This window comes from Triticum urartu, chromosome 7A (assembly GCF_056163025.1).
Source record: "Triticum urartu cultivar PI428250 chromosome 7A, HENAU_Tu73, whole genome shotgun sequence".
NCBI classification, from domain to species: Eukaryota; Viridiplantae; Streptophyta; class Magnoliopsida; order Poales; family Poaceae; genus Triticum; species Triticum urartu.
The window spans coordinates 383702775-383720844 of NC_141879.1; positions in this window are offsets into that span (position 1 = coordinate 383702775).

Consider the following 18070-nt stretch of genomic DNA (forward strand, 5'->3'; position numbering starts at 1 on the left):
ATCCCGTTAATCAAATAACAACTCTTTTGTTCATGGTTAGGAAACATAACCATCTTCGATTAACGATCTAGTCAAGTAGAGGCATACTAGTGACACTCTGTTTGTCTATGTATTCACACATGTATTATGTTTCCGGTTAATACAATTCTAGCATGAATAATAAACATTTATCATGATATAAGGAAATAAATAATAACTTTATTATTGCCTCTAGGGCATATTTCCTTCAGTCTCCCACTTGCACTAGAGTCAATAATCTAGTTCACATCGCCATGTGATTCAACACTAATAGTTCACATCACCATGTGATTAACACCCATAGTTCACATCGTCATGTGACCTATACCCAAAGAGTTTACTAGAGTCAATAATCTAGTTCACATCATTTATGTGATTAACACCCAAAGAGTACTAAGGTGTGATCATGTTTTGCTTGTGAGATAATATTAGTCAACGGGTCTTTCACATACAGATCCGTAAGTATTTTGCGAATTCTATGTCTACAATGCTCTGCACGGAGCTACTCTAGTTAATTGCTCCCACTTTCAATATGTATCTAGATCGAGACTTAGAGTCATCCAGATCTGTGTCAAAACTTGCATCGACGTAACTTTTTACGACGAACCTTTTGTCACCTCCATAATTGAGAAATATTTCCTTATTCCACTAAGGATAATTTTGACCGCTGTCCAGTAATCTACTCTTAGATCACTATTGTACTCCCTTGCTTAACACAGTGTAGGGTATATAATAGATCTGGTACACAGCATGGCATACTTTATAGAACCTATGGCTGAGGCATAGGGAATGACTTTGATTCTCTTTCTATCTTCTGCCGTGGTCGGGCTTTGAGTCTTACTCAATTTCACACCTTGTAACACAGCCAATAAATCTTTCTTTGACTGTTCCATTTTTGAACTACTTCAAAATATTGTCAAGGTATGTACTCATTGAAAAAACTTATCAAGCGCTTGATCTATCTCTATAGACCTTGATGCTTAATATGTAAGCAGCTTCACCGAGGTCTTTCTTTGAAAAACTTCTTTCAAATATCGTTTTATGCTATCCAGACATTCTATATCATTTCCGATTAGTAATATGTCATCTACATATAATATCAGAAATGCTACAGAGCTCCCACTCACTTTCTTGTAAATACAGGCTTCTCCAAAAGTCTGTATAAAACCAAATGCTTTGATCACACTATCAAAGCGTTTATTCCAACTCCGAGAGGCTTGCACCAGTCCATAAATGGATCGCTGGAGCTTGCACACTTTGTTAGCTCCCTTTGGATCGACAAAACCTTCCGGCTGCATCATATACAACTCTTCTTGCAGAAATCCATTCAGGAATGCAGTTTTGACATCCATTTGCCAAATTTCATAATCATAAAATGCGGCAATTGCTAACATGATTCGGACAGACTTAAGCATCGCTACGGGTGAGAAGGTCTCATCGTAGTCAATCCCTTGAACTTGCCGAAAACCTTTTGCGACAAGTCAAGCTTTGTAGACAGTAATATTACCGTCAGCGTCAGTCTTCTTCTTGAAGATCCATTTATTCTCAATTGCTTGCCGATCATTGGGCAAGTCAACCAAAGTCCATACTTTGTTCTCATACATGGATCCCATCTCAGATTTCATGGCTTCAAGCCATTTTGCGGAATCTGGGCTCACCATCGCTTCTTCATAGTTCGTAGGTTCATCATGATCTAGTAGCATGACTTCCTGAACAGGATTACTGTACCACTCTGGCACGGATCTTACTCTGGTTGATCTACGAGGTTCAGTAGTATCTTGTTCTGAAGTTTCATGATCATTATCATTAGCTTCCTCACTAATTGGTGTAGGTGTCACAGAAACAGATTTCTGTGATGAACTACTTTCCAATAAGGGAGCAGGTACAGTTACCTCATCAAGTTCTACTTTCCTCCCACTCACTTCTTTCGAGAGAAACTCCTTCTCTAGAAAGGATCCATTCTCAGCAAAGAATATCTTGCCTTCGGATCTGTGATAGAAGGTGTACCCAACAATTTCTTTTTGGTATCCTATGAAGACGCACTTCTCCGATTTGGGTTTGAGCTTATCAGGTTGAAACATTTTCACATAAGCATTGCAATCTCAAACTTTAAGAAACGACAACTTTGGTTTCTTGCCAAACCACAGTTCAGATTGTGTCGTCTCAACGGACTTAGATGGTGACTTAGATGGTGCCCTTTTAAACGTGAATGCAGCTGTCTTTAATGCATAACCCCAAAACGATATTGGTAGATCGGTAAGAGACGTCATAGATCGCACCATATCTAATAAAGTACGGTTATGACGTTCGGACACACCATTATGCTGTGGTGTTCCAGGTGGCGTGAGTAGTGAAACTATTTCACATTGTTTTTAACTAAAGGCCAAACTCGTAACTCAAATATTTTACTTCTGCGATCATATCGTAGAAACTTTCATTTTTGTTACGATGATTCTCCACTTCACTCTGAAATTCTTTGAACTTTTCAAATGTTTCAGACTTGTGTTTCATCAAGTAGATATACTCATATCTGCTCAAATCATCTGTGAAGATCAGAAAATAATGATACCTGCCACGAGCCTCAATATTCATCGGACCACATACATCAGTATGTATGATTTCCAACAAATCTGTTGCTCGCTCCATTGTACTGGAGGACGGAGTCTTAGTCATCTTGCCCATGAGGCATGGTTCGCAAGCATCAACTGATTCATAATCAAGTGATTCCAAAAGCCCATCGGTATGGATTTTCTTCATGCGCTTTACACCAATATGACCTAAACGGCAGTGCCACAAATAAATTGCACCATCATTATTAACTTTGCATCTTTTGGTTTCAATATTATGAATATGTGTATCACTATGATCGAGATCCAACAAACCATTTTCATTGGGTGTGTAACCATATAAGGTTTTATTCATGTAAACAGAACAACAATTTATTCTCTTACTTAAATGAATAACTGTATTGCAATAAACATGATCAAATCATATTCATGCTCAACGCAAACACCAAATAATACTTATTTAGGTTCAACACTAATCCCAAAAGTATAGGGAGTGTGCGATGATGATCATATCAATCTTGGAACCACTTCCAACACACATCGTCACTTCACCCTTAACTAGTCTCTGTTTATTCTGCAACTCCCGTTTTGAGTTACTAATCTTAGCAACTGAACTAGTATCAAATACTGAGGGGTTGCTATAAACACTAGTAAATTACACATCAATAACATGTATATCAAATATACTTATGTTCACTTTGCCATCCTTCTTATCCGCCAATCACTTGGGATAGTTCCGCTTTCAATGACCAGTCCCTTTGCAGTAGAAGCACTCAGTTTCAGGCTTAGGTCCAGACTTGGGTTTTTCACTTGAGCAGCAACTTGCTTGCCGTTCTTCTTGAAGTTCCCCTTTCTTCCCTTTGCCCTTTTCTTGAAACTAGTGATCTTGTCAACCATCAACACTTGATGTTTTTCTCGATTTCTACCTTCATCAATTTCAGCATTATGAAGAGCTTGGGAATCGTTTCCGTTATCCCTTGCATATCATAGTTCATCACGAAGTTCTACTAACTTGGTGATGGTGACTAGAGAATTCTGTCAATCACTATTTTATCTGGAATATTAACTCCCACTTGATTCAAGCAATTGTAGTACCCAGACAATCTGAGCACATGCTCACTAGTTGAGCGATTATCCTCCATCTTTTAGCTATAGAACTTGTTGGAGACTTCATATCTCTCAACTTGGGTATTTTCTTGAAATATTAACTTCAACTCCTGGAACATCTCATATGGTCCATGACGTTCAAAACGTCTTTGAAGTCCCGATTCTAAGCCATTAAGCATGGTGCACTAAACTATCAAGTAGTCATCATATTGAGCTAGCCAAACGTTCATAACGTCTACATCTGCTCCTGCAATAGGTCTGTCACCTAGCGGTGCATCAAGGACATAATTCTTCTGTGCAGCAATGAGGATAAACCTCAGATCACGGATCCAATCCGCATCATTGCCACTAACATCTTTCAACACAATTTTCTCTAGGAACATATCAAAATAAACATATGAAAGCAACAACACGAGCTATTGATCTACAACATAGATATGCTAATACTACCAGGACTAAGTTCATGATAAATTAAAGTTCAATTAATCATATTACTTAAGAACTCCCACTTAGATAGACATCCCTCTAATCCTCTAAGTGATTACGTGATCCAAATCAACTAAACCATGTCCGATCATCACGTGAGATGGAGCAGTTTCATTGGTGAACATCGCTATGTTGATCATATCTACTATATGATTCATGCTCGACCTTTCGGTCTCTGTGTTCCGAGGCCATATCTGTATATGCTTGGCTTGTCAAGTATAACCCGAGTATTCTGCGTGTGCAACTGTTTTGCACCCGTTGTATTTGAACGTAGAGTCTATCACACCCGATCATCACGTGGTGTCTCAGCACAAAGAACTTCCATAACGGTGCATACTCAGGGAGAACACTTCTTGATAATTAGTGAGAGATCATCTTAAAATGCTACCGTCAATCAAAGAAAGATAAGATGCATAAAAGATAAACATCACATGCAAACAATATAAGTGATATGATATGGCCATCATCATCTTGTGCCTGTGATCTCCATCTTCGAAGCACCGTCGTGATCACCATCGTCACGAGCGCGACACCTTGATCACCATCGTAGCATCGTTGTCGTCTCGCCAATTTTATGCTTCCACGACTATCGCTACCGTTTAGTGATAAAGTAAAGCATTACAGCGCAATTGCATTGCATACAATAAAGTGACAACCATATGGCTCCTGCCAGTTGCCGATAACTTGGTTACAAAACATGATCATCTCATACAATAAAATTCAGCATCATGTCTTGACCATATCACATCACAACATGCCCTGCAAAAACAAGTTAGACGTCCTCTACTTTGTTGTTGCAAGTTTTACGTGGCTGCTACGGGCTTAAGCAAGAACCAATCTTACCTACGCATCAAAACCACAACGATAGTTTGTCAAGTTGGTGTTGTTTTAACCTTCGCAAAGACCGGGCGTAGCCACACTCGGTTCAACTAAAGTTGGAGAAACTGTCACCCGCTAGCCACCTTTGTGCAAAGCACGTCGGGAGAACAGGTCTCGCGTAAGCGTACGCGTAATGTCGGTCCAGGCCGCTTCGTCCAACAATACCGCCAAACCAAAGTATGACATGCTGGTAAGCAGTATGACTTATATCGCCCACAACTCACTTGTGTTCTACTCGTGCATATAACATCAACACATAAAACCTAGGCTCGGATACCACTGTTGGGGAACGTAGTAATTTCAAAAAAATTCCTACGCACACGCAAGATCATGGTGATGCATAGCAACGAGGGAAGAGTGTGATCTACGTACCCTTGTAGACCGACAGCGGAAGCGTTAGCACAACGCGGTTGATGTAGTCGTACGTCTTCACGGCCCGACCGATCAAGCACCGAAACTACGGCACCTCCGAGTTCTAGCACACGTTCAGCTTGATGACGATCCCCGGACTCCGATCCAGCAAAGTGTCGGGGAAGAGTTCAATCTCGTTACCGGTAAGTCTCTTTACTCGTTCCGTAATACATCATCTCACAACTAACTCATTAGTTGCAATGCTTGCAAGGCTTATGTGATGTGCATTACCGAGAGGGCAAAGAGATACCTCTCCGACAATCGAAGTGACAAATCCTAATCTCGAAATACGCCAACCCAACATGTACCTTTGGAGACACCTGTAGAGCTCCTTTATAATCACCCAGTTACGTTGTGATGTTTGGTAGCACACAAAGTGTTCCTCCGGCAAACGGGAGTTGCATAATCTCATAGTCATAGGAACATGTATAAGTCATGAAGAAAGCAATAGCAACATACTAAACGATCGAGTGCTAAGCTAATGGAATGGGTCATGTCAATCACATCATTCTTCTAATGATGTGATCCCGTTAATCAAATAACAACTCTTTTGTTCATTGTTAGGAAACATAACCATCTTCGATTAACGAGCTAGTCAAGTAGAGGCATACTAGTGACACTCTGTTTGTCTATGTATTCACACATGTATTATGTTTCCGGTTAATACAATTCTAGCATGAATAATAAACATTTATCATGATATAAGGAAATAAATAATAACTTTATTATTGCCTCTAGGGCATATTTCCTTCATTCGTATCCTTTATTGATGCTAGTTGTGCTATGGCGTGAACTCATTAGTGTTCTAGGCTCGCGTCTCTAGTCCGGTCTAGACTAGGACCAGCACAGTACCGTCGTTGAACGTTTATTCTACACTTCATCTTTGAATTGATTATTGCTAATCTTTTGCTACCATATATAGCCAACCCACCTCCACATTTTTCTACACCGTGTATACATACGTTCCCTTGGCAATCGCTTTACTCAATCTTCAGAGTTATTTGACACTGCTGGTTGCCGATCACCACCTGCTGCATGGTAAGAACTTGTAAGATATTGAGATTTGCTATACTGTGAGCGTTTTACCACTTCCACGTAGTTTATAGGAATTTTTTTTGGATTCTATTTCTTGTTTCTACTAATCATGATAGGATCCAGAGTCAATTCATGGGCTTTGTCGATCGTGGGAGACGTGCCACCACATTTGCAAATACCACAACCGTCACAAGAGGTGCACAAACATCCAAATGCACATGACCAGGTTAATGCATCTATACCACCATATAATGGCCGTTTTAGACCTGCTTTATATATTGAATGGGAGTTCAACATAAAAAATATATTTGCTTCCCATAATTTTGATGAACATAAAAAGATTAAGGTTGTGGTTGGTTCTTTCAATGGTTATGCTTTGGTTTGGTGGAGTGAATATTGTCGGTTACACCCTGATTATATACCTACTACTTGGGATGATTTGAAACTTGCCATGCGACATACTTTCGTTCCCGCTTATTATACTCGCGACATGATTAAGAAGTTGCAACATTTAAAACAAGGTAGTGACACTGTAACAAAATATTATGATGACTTACAAACTACCTTGTTGCATTCCTCTTTAGAAGAAAGCGAAGATGATTTTATGGATAGATTTTGGGGGGATTAAACAGTAATATTCAAAATATATTAATTCATGAAGAGTGTTATCATATGGACCATTTGTTTCGTCTTGCTTGCAAAGCTGAACAGGAAATAAAACGACGTGTTGCCCACGAGGAGAACAAGCGCACGGTGCACATTCCAAGAGTTGATATCATTGTTCCTTCAACTACTAGGACAATGACAACCACATCCGTTGTTGTGAGGACTACATCACCTCCACCATGTGACACATCGCCCCCGAGAGTCGCTACATCATCGGAGTTGATAATAAGAGGTAATGACAAAGGTACTAATCTTCCATCTCTACATGAGAATGATGAATGCCTTGTCAATTTGAATGCACCATCTGATGAGCTACCCACTACTTTGATCATACCACCTATTTTAGAGGACTATGTTGATAATTTGACTTTGCCATGTGATCAAACAACTGAAATACCAACAATTTTGAGTGCACCCATTGAATTAACTATTGATGCAAAAGAACTAATGTTTAATCATTTTGATATGACCTCTAATCTTGGTGAAGATTCTGTGTCCAATGACTTATTGCATGTTTGCTTATTTAAGCATGTTGTCGCATGTAAATTTGATGCAAGTAAGATTTATTCACCAATGTTGGGATGGTTTAATGATGAATATTGTCAATCTTTTGATATGAATAAGAGCTTCACTTATATGTGCAAACTGATTTGCAATATTTTCATGCCTTCTACTTGTGATAATTTTTTGGCTTTAGATTTTATGAACTATGAAAGTTACTCATGTATACATGTGTCATATGTGCAAAAATCAAGGGAAGTAAAAATGGATGACATATACATATACAACATGTACACCTTGTCTCTTTTGTTAGCCACATTTCAGATTAAGCAACGCCGAGTACAACATTGTTTTCAAAAGGGGGAGGATGATGAGGACATGACTACTTTGGATACGACCAAAAATATTGCATACATGCATATTTGTCAGGTGATTTCTAGTGCAAACTATTCAATAATCTATTTATGTTATCCAGAACAAAAATACTTCACACACTTTTGTGTTTTGCCTAACTGCAGGTGTATGGGACATTTGTACAATCCACATATGAAGATAAGGGAAAAGGAGAAGTTTAGGTTTTGTTCAAAAAGTCCTCTCACGTCACTATTGGGCCAAGAGAAGATAGAGTCCAAGTCTCTCACGTTCTGCGTTCAGATTCGGACTACACAGACATACCTGACTCAAAATGTCAACAACTTTTCCATACGGACTCCGTATTGGGTGATTCTTTTTTTGTTGGAAATTAGATTTCGTGCCCTTTCCAACCCAATTGGAATCACGTTCAAATTCGTCCGGCGCATTGAGATATTATCCGAGTCAAACAACAAGTCCAAAGGTGTTGTACCACCTCCACTTGGGCCCATGAGCCTTGTACGACCTAGGGTTAGTTTTAGGCTGCCTTGGGACATCCTTCCACCTCCTTGGCCGCCACCCCTTGCTCCTATATAAGTAGATCCATCTACTAGCTTTTTCCCTGGGGATTTGTTTAGTTAAAATTTAGCCATTGCAACTTCGTGTACTTCGTTTGTGTCCAACGACCAGACCAAGACCTCGTTCTGATCCCCACCTTTATCAATACTTCATCTATATTCGCAATATTCAGATTGCATTATCATATTGTTGCTTGTTCTTCGATTGCTTGCAGGAATAGACCTTCGTGGTCAGGCTGATCGTGCTTCCGGCATCGTCGGTAACCTCAGGAGATTGGTTTAGCGGATGCTAAGGCGCAACGTCGTGCACGTTTGTAGTCGGACCGTCAAAGTCGTATCCACCAAATCGATAGTTATCATCTCATCGAAAGATCGGGACACCCTCGCCTCTATCACTTATGGTTCTACCCTACATCATCTTGGTATCATGAGCCACGTTGATCACGATTTCGGAGCATCCCCGTTGTGCTTCTAGCCTTGTTTTGTTGTTTTTCGTCCTAATTCGAAATTTCCCCTCCAAAATAGCCCCAAATGTTTTTGTGATTTGTTGGTGTGTTGAGATTTTGTTGGTTTGGATCCGTGGATTTGTTTTGTTTTGAGTGGATCTAGCTTCCCATCCTTTCCTCCCCAATTTCCATCCCAGAGCCCGGACATCCGGCCCGTCAAGCTCGGAGATCCGGCCTTCCACCCGGACATCCGACCCCTGGCAGCAACATCTCCATCCACCGCCCCGTTTTCCGTCCATTTTTCACCAAATTTTGTCCCGGTGCCCACCATATACCACATATACTTCCGCATACCTCCACCACTTCCGCATAGCCCAACCATTTTGGACCGTTTCGCTCTCCGTGCTACTTCGAGGTTTGAGAATTTGAGTTGTGGTACCGTATCCTTTTGTGTTTCGGCTATCTAGATACGGTTCGACATCGACATCACCGCCGCTCATCTTCACCACGGCCGCGGTCTACATCATCATCGCCGTCCTACATCATCATCAACAACGACCACCTCGACTACACCTTGGTATTCGTGCCACCATTTTGACACCATACCAGCCATCTAGGGTTCCACCCTACATCATCTTGCTCTGATACCAAGATGATGTAGGGTGGAACCCTAGATGGCCGATCTTTCACAAAAGGAGCGGATCCCGCGATGAACACGAAGAACACGAGGGGAAAACAATAGGGGAAATCACAAGGGGGTACAAAGAGGAACACTCAAACCAACAAGTATGATCACACATGTGCTAGATCCTCGAAACACAAAGAGATACAAGATCCGAATCCAACAAAGGATGATACATAGGGTCACCGATTCTTCTCAGTGAGGAGGTCTTGATGTCTTCTCCGTGAGAAGGTTTTGAATCCAAGGTGGATCTTCTCCGTAGAGGGGCCGCGGTCTCTCTCATGGAGTAGATCCGATATGGATGAGCGTAGCTCTATCTCTCAAATGAGCTATCACAACGTTAACTCTAAAACGTAGGTGGAGGGGAAGTATATATAATCTAAGGGGCGAAGGGGTACATGGGCCTCGGCCCAGATGCACCGCACGCAGGCAGGGAAGGCCGGACGTCCGGGCGTCGGGCCGGATGTCCGGGCTGGCGGGGTTGGTCTTGTTACTCTCGGGTTCGGCGGTGTCCGGATTTCCGAGGCCGAGACCGGATGTCCGGGACTTGGTGAGGTGTCGGATGTCCGGGGCTGGCGCCGGATGTCCGGCCACTGATGTTGTTGGTCGTCTGTTGGGGCAGCCCCTGCGCGTCTGCCCAGGCGCCGGATGTCCGGCCTCTGGCCCGGATGTCCGGCCACTGTAGCTTCAGCATCTCCATCTTCTTCCGTCGTCGCTTCCAGGCTTCCCTCGTGGATGGTGTAGTTGTTCTTGGCACTTGCACTCCTCCTCGTCATCCGTGAAGCTCCGACAATACCTATGCATGCACACAGGAGAAGTGTCAAGTAGTATACCATCCTCGAAGGGGGTCAAGTGAGCACGTGTAAAGGAGATGATTCACCTTTGAGTATGTGAAGTAGATGTCACACGTTTCACTCGCCAAACGGACTCTTGACATGGTGATGTCCATAGGATGCTCCGCATCATCTCCCCTCCCTTGGGAAAGATCCGACCTCGGGTCGAAAACCAAATCACCATGGGAAATAGATGGCTTCGCCGTGTAGAAGTGGACGTTCACCAATTACTTGTCATCTTGAAGCTCGAAATGGGCACTCTCCAATGTCGCACCGTCTTGTGATTCCTTCAAAAGGAGTAAGGACAACAAACACTTGGAAAAACAAATGTGGTTAGCGTTAGTGCAAAACCAAGCATTCGATAGGTGAGTCACGAAACAAGTGTCATCATCATGCAAAGCATATGGTGTGACAAAGGATTGTGACATGGCATGTAAGCATATCAATCGAGCACAAGTAAAGATATCAAAACCAATTAGAATGAAGTGTCTAAACACATGGGTCAAGTGCAAGACAATCCAAGCATAATATGCATGGGGTGTAGTGAATATCGTGTGGCACTCAACATGATGGAAAGAGCAATTGTTCATCATGTGTGAGGCAATCAAGGCAAGCATGTAGCAATCAATGGGACATGGCATATGTGAAGTGATGACATTGTTGCAACCAAACATATGAGAGGAGCAAGTAATCCAAGAATTAGATGCAACACACAAGGCATATATATCATGATGCATGGAACGGGGAAAATGACAAGTCGAAGCAAGATCTCAAATATGTGTGCAATCAAGTGGTCCAAGATGAACAATAAGTCTCATGGTGCAAGCAACACAAGTAATATGATCCGCAATATCCATGCTCAAGAAAGATGTCACCTTGAAAGCGTGTCCTCGTGCATCCTTCACAATGCCGAAGTACAAGCAAGTGCGATGTAGAATCGTCGTGGTAGGAGGTGGTTCGCTCTCAAGAGGTCGGATTGTCAACTCACATGACGTGGAAGTTGACACGAAGTCCAAGTATCCTACACATGCACACAAGAAAAGAAAGAACGTATGCGCATGGGAGATAAACACATCATCCATCATAATGGTTCTCTTCTCTTTCACATAACCATTAGAAGCACAAGTGCGTGAATAATATGATGCAACAATGGCAATATTCATGACACTAGGTATATGGTGCAAAGAGGTAAGACAAGCATGCTTCGTATGGAATATGTCAAAATCTCCAAATATATGTGAGAATGCTATGGGGTCAAACTCATTATCAAGACTAAAGGCATTGTTGCACTCAATACATGTCAAATCATCTAGCATGAGGGAGGCAACATATGGAGAGATATGACAAGAAGCAATATCATGTGCAAAGCATGTAGATGGTTGTCATCAATCGCATGAAGTGAGCAAGTATGAATCATTGGTGATGCAACATAAGCAAGCATAGTAATCAAGTCATGCAAGCTAGTAGTGCAAAGATGAAACATACTAGAGGAAATCATGGCAATCATGTCAGGTGAGCAAATAATAGGCATAGGCACTGCACATGACATATCGCAAGAACGAACACAAAGCAAGATCATAGACGCAAAGAACAAGAGTCCCCCTTCCATTGTCTTCATGATCTTGGATGGAGGACGTACTCCTTTCCCTTTATCTTGAAGATGTAGTGGTTCGTTCGGCCGTTGTGGACAACTCCTCTATCAAATTGCCATGGGCATCCAAGGAGAAGATGGCAAACGGTCATTGGAACGACGTCGCACTCCAAGGTGTCTTCGTAGGCGCCGATTTTAAAGGAGACTTGTACTCGGTGCTCGACTTGGATGGTGCCGGAGTCATTAAGCCATTGCACTTTGTATGGATGTGGATGCTTCGTCTTGGGCAATTGGAGCTAGGAGCAACGTTGTTCACTTGCGAGATTATGACAACTCCCTCCATCAATGATGACCTTGACGGATCATCCATTGATGCCGGCCTTGGTGTGGAATATGTGGCATCGTTGGTCTTCTTCTTGGTGATGTTGGAGAGTCAAAACCTTGGAGACAACAAGGGCGGGACTTGAATCTTCATCGCAAAAGACATGTTTCTCATCATCGTTCACTTGTCGGTGCATGGCGACTTGCTCGATGGCATCCATTTCTTCTTCGCTCATGGAATCATAGGTGCCGTCGTCGTTGAGGATCATGGTGCGCTTGTTGGTGCACTCATAGGACTTGTGGCTTCGGCCTCCGCAAGTGAAACACTTGAACGAACTCGTCTTGACAGTCTCATCGGTTGGAGTTGATGATGATGAAGCTCTCGGCTTGAAGTTGTTCATGGTAGGAGGATGACTTGGAGTTGACGAAGCTTTATTGGAACTCGTCTTGTCGATGTTGGTAGTAGAAGGCTTTGTAGTCGGTGTTGGAGTCCTTGAAGCTTGGTTGTTGGAGAAGTCGTTGGACTTGGATGAGAACTTGGCATACTTGAAATCATCTTGCACTTGCCGTTCTGCTTTGGTAGCTTGGTGCACTAGCTCGATGAGATTTGAGTATGGTTGGAAGTCGGCGATCTTCTTGATGGGATGATTGAGTCCATTCAAGAAACGTGCCATTGTTTTCTCATCATCATCCGTGACATTGGCTCGTATCATTGCAATCTCAATCTCCTTGTATTACTCTTCAACGCTCTTGGTTCCTTGCTTGAGTTGTTGGAGTTTCTTGAAGAGGTCGCGGTTGTAGTAGGTAGGTACGAAGCGTGCTCTCATGACATCCTCCATTTGCGCCCAAGTAGTGATGGGTGGTTCACCTCTTGCCTCTCGGCGCTCTATGATTTGTTCCAACCAGATGAGCACATAGTCTTGGACCTCAAGGGATGCCATCGCGATCTTCTTCTCTTCTTCATAATTGTGCAAATGGAAGATCTTGTCAACTTTCAATGCCCATGAAAGGTACTCTTCGGGATCGTTGCTTCCGTTGAACTTGGGCATGGTGAACTTGAGCTTGCCATAGCGTTGCTCTTCATTGTGTTGGGTCGGGGATGATGACGCCCATGTTGTTGATGATTGTTCAACTCGTGGTGCTCTTGGCGCGGAGGGTTGTCAACCTCTTGTTGCTCTTGTCGTGGAGGATCTTCATGATCTTGAGGAACTTGTTGTTCTTGATGTGCTTGTGGTGGAGCTTGACGAGCTCGGTCGGCTACGGCTCGACTTGAACCGGGTAGAGCTTGTTGTGCCTCAAGTGCTTGAGTGTCACGGAATTGTTGTTCTTGACGTTGTGCCTCGGCATCTTGAGCATTTTGGGGTAGACGCACTCGCTCTTCCTCTTCATGTTGTTGTTGTCGTTGCCGTTCTCTTGCTAGCGCAAAGGCCTCTTGAGTTTGACGTTGATGGCGCTCTTGAGAGTCGGTGTCACGTAGGGGATTGAGGCTTGCTGGACGATCGTTGCGCGCGGCTCGGGGAAGAGTGTTCAATGTCGGTGTACTTGAGCTGGAGAGGGTGAAGTCAGAGTGGCGGCTTGAACGGCTCCTTCTTGAAGTGGAAGAAGAATGGTTGAGCAACAAAGCGAGAATCTCGTCCATCCTTGCGTCATTCTCTTGCTTGTGATCGTCGAGCTTGTGGTCGAAGTAGTCCCTTGTACGTTGCTCGGAAAGTCGCAACTCGGCGGCAAGGTTGTCGATGCGTTCACTCATGGCTTGTCGCTCTTGATGCAAAGCACGTTGTGCACCAAAGAGGTGACTCTTGGTGACGAAGGAGTTCATGTCGTCATCTTGCCCCATGAAGAGTGGGTTGGTAGAAGTACTTGGCCTATCCATCATTCCAAGACAAATGTGAGTGGTAGAAAGAGAAGAATGAGTACCAAATGTACCTAGACCGAAGTTGAAAGTGGATCGAGGATCACTGCAATGTAGGACAAGGAAATATCACAATTGGTACTATCTCTTGTCGGTTTCTCACACTTGCACAAGTAAAAGCTTTTGTTGGAGCTTGGTTAGGATGGTGGCACAAGTAAAAGAACGGTAACCTCGTCTTGCTATTGGACATATCACTCTTGCCACTACATTGATAGCCATCATAGCCTTACTCCTTTGCGTTGCTTACCCATTGAGACTAGCCATTGAGTATTGCCGGCAACAAGACTAGTGAGAAAGCTCCACCAAAAGCTTTTACTTGTGTAGGTGTGAGAAACCGACAAGAGCTAGTACCAATTGTGCTATTTCCTTGTCCTACATTGGAGTGATCATCGATCCACACTCAACTTCGGTCAAGGTACACTTGGTATTCGTTCTTCTCTTTCTACCACTCACATTTGTCTTGGAATGATGGATAGGCCAAGTACTTCTACCAACCCACTCTTCATGGAGCAAGATGACGACATGAACTCCTTCGTCACCAAGAGTCACCTCTTTGGTGCACAACGTGCTTTGCATCAAGAGCAACAAGCCATGAGTGAATGCATCGACAACCTCGCCGCCGACTTGCGACTCTCCGAGCAACGTGCAAGGGACTACTTCGACCACAAGCTCGATGATCACAAGCACTGAATGACACAAGAATGGACGAGATTCGCGCTTTGTTGCTCAACCGCTCTTCTTCCACTTCAAGAAGGAGCTGTTCAAGCCGACACTCCGACTTCACCCTCTCCGGCTCAAGTACACCGACATCCAACACTCTTCACCGTGTCGCGCACTGCGAGCATCAAGCGAGCCTTAATCCTCTACGCGACACCGACTCTCAAGAGCGCCGACAACGCCAAACTCAAGAGGCCTTTGCACTAGCATGCGAACGGCACAGACAATGCCAACATGAAGAGGAAGAGCGAGCGCGTCTACACCAAGCTGCACAAGATATCGAGGCACAACGACAAGACGAACAACTCCGTGACGCTCAAACACTTGCGGCGTGATGCGGAGCATCCTATGGACATCACCATGTCAAGAGTCTGTTTGGCAAGTGACACGTGCGACATCTACTTCACATACATAAAGGTATTGTCGGAGCTTCACGGATGTTGAGGAGGAGTGCAAGTGCCAAGGAACAACTACACCATCCGCGAGGGAAGCCTGGATGCGACGACGGAAGAAGACGGAGCTGCTGAAGCTACAGCGGCCGGACATCCGGGCCAGAGGTCGGACATCCGACACTTGTGCAGCCTCCAAGGAGTTGCACCAACAGACGATCAAAGCATCAGCGGCTGGACATCTGGCCCATGTGCCCGAACATCCAACGCCTCAGCAACGCCCGGACATCCGACATCCCTCCCGGAAATCCGGCATCCCCTATCCAGAGAAGGACTCGAACTGCCACTTCAGCCCAGACATCCGGCCCATGCCTCGGACATCCTACCTCCCACGAACGGCCAGACATCCGGCCCCCATCCCAGACATCCAGCGCCTGCTTGCGCGCAGAGTCGGTCCAGAGGCCCATGTATCCCTTTCCCACTTACCCCTTCATGGCTTAGACTATATATACTCCTTCCCCTCCTCCTAGTTAGGGTTAGCAAAGGTTTAGCTCATTTTGTGTGAGAGCTTTGCTCATCCACTTCGTTACCTTCTCCATAGAGATTCGAGCCTCCACCGGAGAAGATCCCCCAAGCGGATTCAAGACCCCTTTTAGGGAAGAACTCAATACCTCCTCACGGAGAAGACCGGCTACCCTTGTATCATCCTTAGTTGTCCGTGGATCATGTATCTTCTCTTATGTATTCAAGGATCTAGCACTTGTGTGACTTGTTCTTGTTAGTTTGAGTGTTCCTCTTGTGTTTCCCCTTGTGATTTCCCTCGTTTCCTACCTTGTGTTCCTCGTGTTCTTTGCGGGATACGCTCCTTTCGTGAAAGATCGGCCGATTAGGGTTCTACTTGTGTTTAGAGCCACGTTGATCACGATTTCGGAGTCTCCCCGTTGTGTTTTCTAGCCTAATTTTGTTGATTTCGTCCTAAATTCGAAAATCCCCACCAATAAAATAGCCCCCAATTTTTTTGTGATTTGTTGGTTTTGATGATGTTTTGTTGATTTTGATCTATGGATTTTCTTGGTTTCGAGTGGATCTAGTATATCCCCAAGTTTCCCCACTTTCCATCCATGAAATTCATCAAATTTTGCCCCTTGGAATCATCAATTTCCTCCCCAAATGAGATCTGGATTCGTCGGGCCGGACATCCGGGCCAAAGGCAGGACATCCGGGTCCCCGGCCGGACATCCGGCTCCTAGAGCGCCAAATATGCACGGTTCTGGACATCAGGTCCCGGATTTCCGGCCACGAGCCCGGATGTCCGGCCCCTGGGATTTCAGCCTTCCCTGTTTCACCGTTTTGTCCATAACTAATTCATCCGGAGTCCGTTTTTGACGTTCTTTAGCTCGTTGAAAAGTTCTTGACATCCCCCTTCCCACTAAAATACTACCATCATCATTTGACTCCATCAAATTTTTGGAAGTTTGGCATCTTTGCCTAGGGCTTCCACCACAACCTCCGCATAACCATCACCGACTTCCGCAACCTAACCAATTTGGTTCCCCATCGCATTAGTGGTTGCTTGAGGAGTGATTTGAGTCTCCTAAGGTGTTTAGGCTACTTACGGACGGTTGCTTCTTCATCAACCACCACCACCACCATAACTTCCGCATAGGCTTGGCCACCATACACTTCCACCATCCCAACTTAACCCAATTTTGTTAGTGTTGTGAGTTGTGTCTCCTAAGGTGTTTCGGATACTAAGGGACCATGCTTTCAACTCCGACACCATGTATGGTACACCACCTTAACCTCCACTTCCGCTTTGCCTACTCGCAAAACCCATCATTGCATTTCCACAATCCCATTGAGCTTCCGCAACCACCATCGCATCCCGCTACCACCATTTGACATTTGCCATTTGAGATTTTGAGTTCGCAGTTTATCCGTTTCCTAAGGTGTTTCGGCTACTTAGGGACGAGTCTCCATCATCTTGGTATCTCCATCAAGATCACCGCCACTCATCATCGCCAAGGACGGTAACCTCCATATCATCTTGGTATCGTGGTATCCCTCCATTGTATATTCCCATGCAATTGCATCGATAACCCCTAGCCCATTTTGCGTCACTTGCCTATCGAGACTAGCCTTTCAGTATTGCTAGCAACGTTACTTGTGCACATTAGTGATCTACACCATACATTGCATGCATACCATATATATTGGTATCATATCATCTCGTGTGCCTCAAGTTTGTTCCCGCATATACACAATTACTATCTTGGTTTGTGCATTTCGCATAGTGGCCATACAAAAAAAAGAAAGAAGAATAAGCTTTTAAGCAAAACAGAAAGAGCAACGAAGCTTGTAAGAAAGTACCATAGCATCATACCACATTGTCATATCCGATCATCTTGGATCACCTTGAGAGGAACATCGGGAACCATACATATATAGCATACTTGGGATAGAAAACTCATACATTTTGCATCTTATAGGTTGTGCACAAGTGTCGTATCCGCATATAGAGCAATCGTGCTAGTGTCTCTCTTGAGTTGTGCAACACGAGCGTTTTCTGTGGATTCCACA